Here is a 12,355-nt window from a genome sequence, read left to right as displayed (position 1 = left end):
TTTTTCTCTTTTTCCTTTTCCTTATGTTTTGGTGGTTTCTTTAGCATCATGTTTAGATCCCTTTCTTATTTTCTTCTGTGTATTTAAAATTTTTTCCTTGTGGTTACTGTGAGGTTCACATATGACATCCTATGTAGGTTGTAGCCTGTTTAAGTTGGTAGCGACTTAAGTTTGAACACCTTCAAAGCTTTATCTTTTTACTCCTTACCCCACATTTTATACTTTTGATGACACATTTTACATATTCTTATTTTATGCATCCCTTAATATTGTAATTTTATTTTTACTACTTTTGTCTTTTAAATTTCATGTTTGCATTATAAGTGAATAATCTACTACTTTATTATATATTTACCTTTTCTAGTGAGATTTTTAGTTTTGTATGTTTCCTTATTATTAATTAGTACTATTTCTTTTTAGCTTAAAGAAGTTCCTTTAATATTTCTTATTTAGTGACTGGTTTAGTGGTGTGATGAATTCCTTTATCTTTTGGCAGGTGCTCAAGAGGTGTTCCCTATGTGGGCTGTGTGCTCTCCTATTGTGTTGGGATCAGGGCTGCTACAGGGCACTGGTGAGCCAAGCTGGCCCCCAGACTAGCTATGAGGCCCATTCAAGGTGCAGAGGTGGGCAGGCCTCTCAGCAGAGTAAACCCATTGGCACTAACAGGTTAAATGGAGAATTTTTAAAAGGCCCCTGACAGCATCAGCATTAGCAAGGTAGCCTGATATCATATAAATGGCTCCTGCCAGTGACTCAGTCCCTGGGGAGTGTTCTAGCTCCTCCACAGCAGATACTTTAAGACTAGTAGTTGGGTCCCCTTCACTTACAGTCCATGTGCTTTTTGATTTGTATTTTCGTGATGGTTTTTGGGTTGAGTCAGTCTGTGCACGAGCCCTTTAAAAGCAGATTTTCTGTTCCCTGAAATTCCATAGTTTTCCTGGGTGTATTTCCTGTTGGTTTTCAAAACCATGTGTTTCGGGGGCTCATCTCCCCTGTGAAGGATCTATAGAGCTGGAATCACTCACTCCTCAGGGAAAAGGTCATACCTTTGTGATCCCTATTGATTGTGCATTGCCACAGCTAGGGTGTGGGTTTTTGTTTCGTGACCCCACATCTCTACCTCTCCTACTCATCTCGATGCTTTCCTTTTACCCCTTGTTGTGGAGGCTCTGTTCATCCAGTTTTCAATTCCCTTTCTGAGGGAATTATTCCATATGTAGTTGTAGCTTTGTTGTGTCCGTGGGAGGAGGCTCTTTCTTTGCCACCATCTTGAACCACACCTAACTTGAATTTCTGTTTCAGACATACACATAGGATATTATTTTAGAGAAAAAATGTTCATTAATATGGTTATAATAATTAAGACCATCAGAGTCATTATTTCTCCTCAGTTAAAAATAATTCAAAATAATAGACCACTAATCTTTAGAATACAACCAGAAACTAACTGGTATCCTAAATTTATACTTTTATATAGTATTTATTATTAGGATGTCTTATTTAAATGAATATTGGTCAAAATGTAAAGGTAAGCCCTTTAAAGCACTGAAAGTATACCTTGCAAAAAGTAACTGTGCTGGAAAAAAAAAGTATAATCTAGTATTGTAAAATTTTTCTTCTAATTCTGTAAAAAAACATAGTAATACCATCGACACATCAATGCCTTCAAGATATACAATTAAAATATACAAGTTCAGATATTATGAACATCCATATTTGTCCAAAATAAACACACAGAAAGCATCAACCACATGTATACAACATGAACATTACTAAATAGAATAAATCATTAACTCCAAATACTTTGTATTTCCTGCTGTAAATCACTGATTCAAGTACAATGATGCATTATTTTAATTCACAGTGAATTATGGAGGCATTTCTAAGATTTATAAGATTATCCATGATAAATATCTTTATTTTCAAGGTAATGATGTGACCTAAAGTATGAAAGTAATAACTATGGGGAAAAAGTATTACTTTTATTTCTCTAAATTTAGATTTATACATTTAAATATTTGTAGGCTTTGCTATATCAAAATATTATTGAATTTTTTAGTAAAAGTATTGAAACGCTAAAATTTTATTTTTTTCTGGCAAAAACTATGTAGTTCTGGTCTACATGTTTTTTATTTCATTTATTTTATGATCTACAACAGGTATAACTAATCTATAGTGAAAAAAATTAAAAGTGAGCTTTTATGAATGTGAAGCATTAGCTAAGAAGGCACATGTAGGAACTTTCCAGTGTGGTGGAAATGATCTATATTGTATTAAACATTTGGATTATACAGTTATGTGTATATGTCAAGCTCATTGAATTGTACACTTAAGTTTAGACATTTGGATGTTTCCAGTTTGGGATTATTATGAATAAAGCTATTATAAATATTTTGGAACATTTCTTTCTCTCTTTCTTTCTTTTTTTTTTTTAATTTGGCCACACTGTGCAGCTTGCAGGATCCTGGTTTCCTGACCAGGGACTGAACCTGGGCCCTCAGCAGTGAAAGCTTAGAGTCCTAACCACTGGACTGCCAGGGAATTCTCTGGAACATTTCTTGAAATATGTGCATACACATCCATTGATTATGTACTGAGAAGTGAAATTCCTGGGTATATTAGTCTGCTAGGACTGTCATTACAGAATATCACAATGACTTAAACAACAGAAATTTATTTTCTCACAGTTCTAGGGGCTGGAAATCCAATATCAAGGTGATGGCAGGGTTGGTTTCTGGTAAAACCTCTCTGTTTTACTTACGGACATCTACCTTCTTGATGTGCCTTCATATAGCCTCTCCCCTGTGTATGCACACGTTTTGTGTCTCTTCCTCTTCTTATAGAGACACCAGACCTATTGATTAGGACCCTATTTGTTTAACCTCATTTAACCTTAAATATTTTTTGAACACACTATCTCCAAAGACAGTCATGTTGACAGGGCTTAGGGCTTCAATGTATGAATTTGCAGGGGGGTGGGGGGCCAGATTCAATCTATAACACTGGGTCATGGTGACTATGTTTGTTTAATGAAAAAGGAATATCTTACAATTGCTTGGGGGGCAATTTGGATTGAGGCAGGTATAGGCCCTTATATGTCCAGGTCATAATTTTACAGGAGTATAATTCCTACAGAAGCTTATTTTGGAATTTTTAATTTTAGTGTCTGCCCTGTGTTTTATAACTCAAAATAGCCAACATATCACACTATTGCTCAGACATAGATCACTACATCATTTGATAATCCTATTATAACAGCTACAACTATGCTTCAGTGACCACACCAACTATAATAACACAATGTGCCCCATTGTCCAAACTCAAACATATATTACTATTTCACAGTTTACTTAGCTTGGAATATATACATTCAGAAAACAAGACAGTACAGAAAATGCTGCAATCAGCATTAATTTATCCAAGTACAGCCGAGGTTCTGAACCTTGATCTAACCTTGGCTGCATATCAAAACCACCTGGGGAGCTTTTAAAGTCCCTATGCTCATTCTAAACCAAGATAAATAAAATCAGAATCTCTAGAGGTAAGACCCATGCATCAGAATTTGTTTAAAACACCTCAGGTGATTCCTATGTACAGCTGAGGCTGAGAACCACTGATCTACAGCTTCAAATAACTACAGTTCATACTAGGATAATTTTATTAAGTCCAATTATTCACTCAACATTATTCTTAAACTCTTGCTATACTCCTCCCTTGCATGAAAAGCACAGCTGGTACTTACATTAATGATAACATATTTCAAATCAACAACCTACATATGCTTATAATATAATGCATTCAAAGGAAAAATGTGTATTATATTATTATTGAATGAATCTTATGTTCTATATAAGAAATGTCCTACACATCGATGGTGCCAAAAGATTAAATATAAAATAATAAATTGAAATCAAAATTTAAAAATAAATTATATTTAGCTAAGTTTCTCACTTTCGAAGAGAGGTGTGATACATAAACAAAAAGGGAGGTTAGACTAAATCACGTGGTACTAAATTAGAGTCAGACACATCAGAATGAACTAATATTTAGCTTAATATATAGACAGATATAAAAACAATTATAGATATGTTTTTCACATAGGTTATTATGCCTACATATATTTATAATCTGTCTGCAGATAAGTCCTAGAAACAATAACATTCCATCAACAAGCACACCCAGTGTCCAGATCTTAGTTTCTAAATATCATTCTCTAATAAAAAGAACCAAGTTCCTTGGAGAAATGGCTGGTTATAGGGCTGAGGCAGGCAAAATACAAGATGAGCATCTTATAGTACCAGAAAGTAAGGAAGTGTTCAAAATACAAAGGAATGAAGACGGGTTAGAGCATCAAAGGGGCCAACTCTAAAGAGACCCCCATGGCCAAAGCTGGAACAATTTGAGCAGCAAAACAAATAATGTAGTATTAGATTATAACCCAAAGTATAAAATAAACATATATGAGTCCATACTGAAATAAATAAATGATTGAATAAATGGTGGGAAACAGTTGAATATTTCTTACAGAAGGAATTTATTTCATATATGTAGATATTCCTGCTTTGACAGAGTGAAGCTTATAACACACACACACACATATTCACATATACACGCACAAACACTCACACGCACACACTTTAGGGTGGGCTTGACTTAGTAACTTGCTTCCAAAGAACAGAATAGGTAAGGGGAGAAATAATAACTTATACTGGAGAAACCTGGCAAACAATACCTTAATCAAGTGATGAAGCCTAATATCCCCAGTGATGTTGGGTGCATATCATGTACGCCCTGATATAGTGTGATAAGAAGGGCATTTAACCTCTGTGGTATTCTTCCTATAAACCCATAAACTCGATCTAATTATCAGAAAAACATCTCAAGAACCCAGGTTGGAAGATGTTCTACAGGATGCTTGGTCAGTACTTCTCAACATTTGAGGTCATAAAAAACAAGGAAAGACTGAGAAATTGTCAGTGACCAGAGGAGACCGAGGAGACATGAGAACTAAATGCAATGTAGTGCTCTGGATTGGGTCCTGGAACAAAAAGAGAACATCAATGCAAAAAACTGGTGACATTGCAACTAAAACCGTAGTTTAGTTAAAAGTAATTTACCAAGGCCACGTTCTCAATTTTGACAACGGCACCATGGAAATGTAAGATGTTAACAATGGAGAAAATTGGACAAAGGGTACACTGGACTTCTCTCTACTATGTTTGCAATTTTTCTGAAAATCAAATATTATTCCAAAATAAAGGTTCATTTAAAAATCTGTGTAATTAGAAAGATATTCCTCTCAGTATAAAAACATGAATAAACACATTTAACTATTATAGGTACTACGGAGATTTCTTCTTTTTCCTCTATTAAAGAGTATATTTTTAAAAGAAGGAAATATGATAGCCATTAAAACCTAAATTGCTCTTGCAAAATAAGTAAAATTGTATTTTATACTATTCCCATTGCAGCTTACTTAAAGACATGTGCTGTACTTGTTCTCAGTATAAATCAAATATTGAAATTAAAAACCCATTTAGATAAATATTCCTTGGAGATTATTGTCACTATTATGTTTATCTGAGATTCCAAGCACATTGAAGCAGAGAGAGGAAATCAGTTGTCAAAATCTTTGTCTTGCCACAGATTTATTAGATGGAATTTTATTTCTCTCAACATCTCTTGAAACTGATTTCCATTGTGCAATATTATTTCTTTAGAAAACAGTTTAGTTTAATATCACCACAGCTCCAGCACATATTGTTTCTATTGAATTTTATTCAGGTCTTGAGAATCTTGGGTAAGGAAATGTTCCAGAAATTACATTTCAACTTTTTTTAAGTTTTAATTCTACTAACCCAAAATGGGCCTTAAGATTGTGTAAAAGACTGCTGCATAAAATTTAAAGCTTCAGCTAGTCAAGATCTAGATTTTAAGAGTCAGCTGAACGGCCTCTTCAATAATTTAATGCAAGAGGATGCTACAACCATTTTTTTCACAGATTCATATAATTACAGTAAATTAAATGTTATAGTATTATATAAGGAACACCTTTTTTCACAAATGCAGTAGAACAAAGACAATCCTAGCTTTCATTTTGGTTTTTTAGTGTATACATGTTTCTATGCTCTCCCACCTCTATCGTATTCTTTTTCTTTTCATTCATTCTCTTCTGCTGTTTTCTATGTCTACTTTCAAATAAGAGTTATATTTTTTTGCCTAATGCTCAAATAATTGATAGATAAAAAGAAAATAAATGTTAGAAGTGAAATGATAATTAACTAAAAAGTAAATTTAACCAACTTCTCGATAACTACATTCATTCTGTAAATATCTGTGGGGGATTATTGCTTTAGTGATTCCTCAAAGGACCATGCTTTCCAGATTTCAAGGCTTATCTAAGCCCTCTCACTACTTGATTGATTTGACATAGAAAAAATCACTAGAAGTGACACTATGCCATTTCTGGGCTTGGCCCTTAATTTTCCTGATACCTTTCTACTTTCCCCTCTTTGGAATGCTTGCTCTAGGATGCTGTTTCTTTTTTTTTTTTTTTTTTTTGCGGTACGCGGGCCTCTCACTGTTGTGGCCCCCCCCCGTTGCGGAGCACAGGCTCCGGACGCGCAGGCGCAGCGGCCATGGCTCACGGGCCCAGCCGCTCCGCGGCATGTGGGATCCTCCCGGACCCGGGCACGAATCCGTTCCCCCTGCCTCGGCAGGCGGACTCTCAACCACTGCGCCACCAGGGAAGCCCTAGGATGATGCTTCTTGGAACTGTGCTATGAGGGAGCCCAAGCAGCCACATGGAGGAGAACTAAGGCTCCTGACTGATTGCCCCAGCTGAAATCCCAGTTAAGCCTCCAAATGACTGACAAACCAGTTAACCTACAGAATCATGGGGGATAATAAATTGCTGTTTTAAGACACTGTTTGGGGACGGTTTGTTTTACAATAACAGATAACTAAAACAACTTTATAGTGAATACTTATATTTATGGACAAGCCATTGTTACACATGGCTTTGAGGATGATTGCTTCTATTGTCAATGAGTCCCTGAGACAAGGAAAGATAAATGACAGTTTGGAAATAGCCCAGAAAAAGGATGAAATATGTTAATCCCTCTTATGATTGTGTTCTTCTAAGAGGAATTAGGAGGTCTTTGACCAGTAATTTAGAACTATAGTGTAGCACATTTCTACTGAAAATATAGTTCTCAACTGGTAAAATTAGCATCACCTGGAAGCTTGTTAGAAATACAGAATTTCAGTTTCTGCAAAGACCTACTAAATTAGAATCTGCATTTTAGCATGGTCCCTGGTTGACTAGTTTGTACATGGATCTAATAATAAGTTATCTGATAAAATTAACACAAAATTACATGATAGCATATGAATCTATCATTCCAACCAAATGAAAATTTTCTATCCAGACTAATGGTTCCCAAATAAAATTTACCTAAGTCAGAAATTAAAGTCTAATCACAGACTTCTCCTACCCTCATTTCATGTGGAAACTATAACTGTACTTCTTTGATACATGTTATATCCTCCTATGGCCTACATCCCCACTTGCCTGATCTATCCAGTGGTCAGTACCACATTTAGAATGGGCAAGTGAAACCCTTGCTCTGGATCTTATGCCTCAGGGTGTCTGTGCTTTGAAGTCTTTCCTCAAAACTTTAAGTCCTCCTCTGATGGCTGGGACTAATCATGGCCAACAGTACCACCCAGCAGGGTACACAGAGACTGGTCTATTGCCCATCTTGGCCCCAGACTGGTTCTCCCCTTCAACTCCATAAGCACCCCTTCCCCTCCTCTCACATTCCTCACCACATGGGATCACATGGGGTCAATCAGATACCTCAAGGAGCTTTGGAATTCATGCCTCTGAAGCCATCCAAGGCCCTAGATACCAAGAAGATTGCTCCTGCTGACAGGTGTGATATTTCTTTTATGGAATTGCATAAGATTAGGCTACCAGAATGCTGCTGCCATATTGATGATTATTACACTATTTTGTCTCATTGGACATGGGATGAGTTCAGGTCCCTAGGGCTTAGATGCTATCAACAGCACGCAAATGACCCCTGAACTTAACTGTGTGTGTACACCCATGACTCAAGCCCACTCCTGTTTATGTCCCCAACCTGGTGACACCTCCAGTCTGCAGCATCTGAGGGTGGCAGGAGTGGCATCAAGTGTCATTTATAGAATGCCTCCCTTCCCCACTCCTGTTCCTCCTCCCAGGTCAGTCATTAACTATGATGCATAAATGACACCATTCTTCTCACTCCACCCACAGGCCCCTCTCCTATATTCCTGACTAGTGGGAGTATATGGAAAGTAGAGATGACAAAACTTTGAATGAGATCATATTCCAATATTCACTGATTATAGCCTAAAGAATTCAAGAGAAAATATAATCCTACCTTTATACTATAAAATGATGAACAGTGGTTTTAACATGACCAGAAAACAAGTTATCATTCATATACTGTTCTATTGTCCAGACAAGACTTACATTTGGAGTCATCATAAGCTAAGCAGAGTAAAAACATTGGAGCAAGTCATTGGAAGCCTGCATTCATGGGTGGCGTGACGAATGATGCAGTGTCATGACTAATAATATACCCTGCACTAAATAGATTGGCAGAGGCAAAATCTATGCTGTTTCAGTAAATCATGTCCCTGAGAGCCATGGTGTTGAATTAAAAAGTGTAGCTACTATTTATTTACTCAAGGTGGGAGAAGTGAAATTAGCCAGAAATAACACACTTGACAATAAAGAACACAAAGAGGTGGTTCTTAGACCTGAATAGTAAGAGATGGGATCTGGACATTGCAAAAAAATCTTCATATGACTGATTGGATTAAGTACCACACCTTCAGATTGCAAGCTCCTTGAGGGAAAGGATCATGTGTTATCACTCTATTTTATAGACATGATGTCTGATATACAGAGATCAAAAATAAATTTTAAATAAATAAATAAGTGAATACACATAAGTTTGCGATTGGACCACCTACAAATTATTTGTGTAACATTTAGTTTCATTGATAATGCAAGATACTTACTGTAAAAAAAAACTTGAAAAATATAGCACATAATAAAGAAGTTGAAAATCGTTCATAATTCTTCCATAGTCATGTTAATATATTTCTTCCTAATTTATTTATAAAATATATGCACTTTTTCTAAAATTATAAGATAATTGCTGGACAATGAGAAAAAATCAATTTTTACCCTATTTTTCTACCAATTAGAGAGAATAGTGTGGATTAGAAGTAAAGTCAATCTAAAAATATTTTCTGGTTGAAGTTAAAGGGAGAAAATATCTATTTTAACACTCTTCTTGTCTTTATATTGTAAATGGAAGCAATTGTGGATAGACGGTACAGTAATGGGATGATACAGTTCAGTTAGGTTTCATTGCATGGAGGGAGAAAGGAGAATGAGAAAATATTAATGACATTTCGCTGTACAATAATGTAAAATGCTATCCCCAGCTTGGGCAGGGTAAATTTTTAAACATTTAAAACAAATTTAAATTTGTTTTCCTTAACATAAATTTAAACTATGATATTACCAAGAATAATAACTTTTTTTAACTTGTGTTTGTATCTGTGTGTGTGTGAGAGAGAGAGACAGAGAGACAGAGAGAGAGGGGGAACAATTGCCTATGTATTGCCCAATAGTTTTCCATAAAAGACTGGAAATCCAATGAAGGAATGAGTGAATATACCCTCACAGGATGAAGGAGTAAATCAAAGAGTATTGACCATAAAGTGGAAATACCACTATAAACGATTCTGCCAAAACTGTCCTTTAACCTGAAGCACCACCTGTACTTGAACCCTGCCTTTGCTCTTGTGAATTATGGCAGTTAGTTGTATGGTTGTAGAGGTGGTGGGAGCGGGGAAGGTTGTGTACAAATCCCAGGGTGAGATCATTTCCTATGGGTATAAATTAGGTTCTTCTAAAGGGGGTGGAAGGCAGGTGGAGACTCTCAGAGAAGGCAAATAAGGGGAATCTAAATGAGACACTGAGAGTCACCCGTTAAGACATCCTGTATGAGGATTCTGCCATTTTTAATCTAATCTTGGAGTCCAGAAACAGTCATTTCTATTGATGACATTCAGCTTCCAGTTTCCATGGGGTTTTTTTTTGGTTTTGTTTTTTCTTGAAATTTTATCTGGTTGTTCCAAAAGGCACAGTTAAACACACAACTTCATAGTCTATGCAGAATTAACAGATTAGGCTTTGAAGACAAGAAGTCCAGTTTGGCAGTATCAACACTGGATTGAAGAACAACAGTAGTCCCAGAAGTCTATCCCTTCCTACTTCCCAAAGGAGTAACTTCTAGGTTGAAGATGTGCAAATGATTCATGTGGTGGCTCTTAAATTTTTACTGTACAATACATTGTGCCTAAAATAAGATGTAGCATTGTTCAGTGCACTTTAAAGATTTACTAAAATTATATGTAATATTTTTCAAGTTGCTGTATTCACTCATCATTATATTCACTCACATTGATATAGTTTATATACAGTCTTACTTGACTTACAATGGTGTTAAATCCTGATAAACTCATTGTAAGTTGAAAATATTGTAAATCAAAAATACATTTACTACATCAAACCTACTGAACAAACAATAGCTTAGCCTAGCCTACTTTAAACATGCATGGAATACTTACAATAGCCTAATGTTGGGCAAAATCATCTAACACAAAGACTGTTTTATAATAAAGTGCTGAATATCTCATGTAAATTTTGAATACTGTACTGAAAGTGAAAAACAGAATGGTTGCATGAGTACAGAATTGTTTTTAAGGATATCTGTTGTTTACCCTTATGATCACAGAGCTGACTGGGAGCTACAGTTCATTCCCACTGCCCAGCATCTTGACAGAGTATCCTACAACATATCACTAGCCTGGGAAAAGATGGAAATTCAAAATTCAAAGTACAGTTTCTACTGAATGCATATCACTTCACACCAGTGTAAAGTTAAAAAATCATAAGTAGAATGAAGCATGATAAGTTGGGAACTGGCTGTAGTTTATTTTAAACACAAGGTTGAGTAGCATTTTATAAATACCCTATGATTTATCCATCCCTCAGCTGTGGATAGTATCAGATTTACACCCTTTACTATTGCAAACAGTGATGAAATAAACATCCTTACTCAGATTACTTTGTGCACATGTAAGATGTTTTCTATGGGTTATGTTTCAAAATAGAATTGCTAACTGTATGTTATGTGCATTTTTAACTTGAACTAATATTTCAAAATTATTCTCCAAAGAGAGGCAATAGCATTGTGGGTGAATGCAGAAGGGGTTAAATACATATAAATATAAATATAAATGTAGTAAATATATTTTTCCAAAATACACTTAGAACAGAGCTTCTCCAACCTGGTTGTACATTTGAATAACCAAGGAACTTTCAAAAATTACCAAACCATAGGCTTGTACCAGAGATTCTGATTATAACTGAGCAGGGGTTGGTCCTTGCCATCAGCATGATTTTAAAGCCCCCCTCCCCGAGATGATTCTAATTCGAAGTCAGGATAGAAAACTACTTCATCAGTCGTTATCAAATTTTAGCTAGCATCAGAATATCACCTGGACAGGGGGGCTTGTTAAAACATAGGTGGTTTGGCCTCACCCACAGGGTTTCTGATTCAAGATGCCTGGGGTGGGGCTTGAGCCTATACATTTCTAACAACTTCCCAGTACCTACACTTTGAGAACATCTCCTCCAATCTAGAGTATGAAAAACAACCCTCGCAAGAGGGAAGAGATACGGGAACATATGTATATGTATAACTGATTCACTTTGTTATAAAGCAGAAACTAACACACCATTGTAAAGCAATTATACTCCAATAAAGATGTTAAAAAAAAAAAAAACAACTTTGACATCTAGTACTAACAGCTAGGCTATGATGTTCCTAGTTAACCAATTTTACATACATCAAAATAATTTGAAGCCACTCTGTGTCCATAATGAACAAGATAAAAACAAAACCATTATAAAATTATGTCTCAACAGACAGAAACTGGAATTTGGTGCAAACCACAGACATGATGAAGCATCTTCCTCTCCTGAGTAATATTAGTAACTGCTCTTTCTTTATCCATTAAACTTTAGTCCCTCTCCTTTCTTTCTGCCTCCCATATAAAAATTACTAAATTACTCAATCATAGCATTAACCCCACTTTCATCCATGACCCAATTCAGCAAAAACTCCCCATATAAGCACAAATCACCTAACCCAAGCCTAAATCCTATAACCCTCACTCCAGTATGCTCTGAGTAAGACACCCATGTTTCTCCATGAGGTGC

The sequence above is a fragment of the Delphinapterus leucas genome, chromosome 2 (assembly GCF_059928025.1).
Source record: "Delphinapterus leucas isolate spDelLeu-1000000601 "Yukka" chromosome 2, BTC_Dleu_Yukka2, whole genome shotgun sequence".
NCBI classification, from domain to species: Eukaryota; Metazoa; Chordata; class Mammalia; order Artiodactyla; family Monodontidae; genus Delphinapterus; species Delphinapterus leucas.
The sequence above is the reverse complement of the archived record's forward strand: the minus strand, read 5'-3'. Positions refer to the sequence as shown.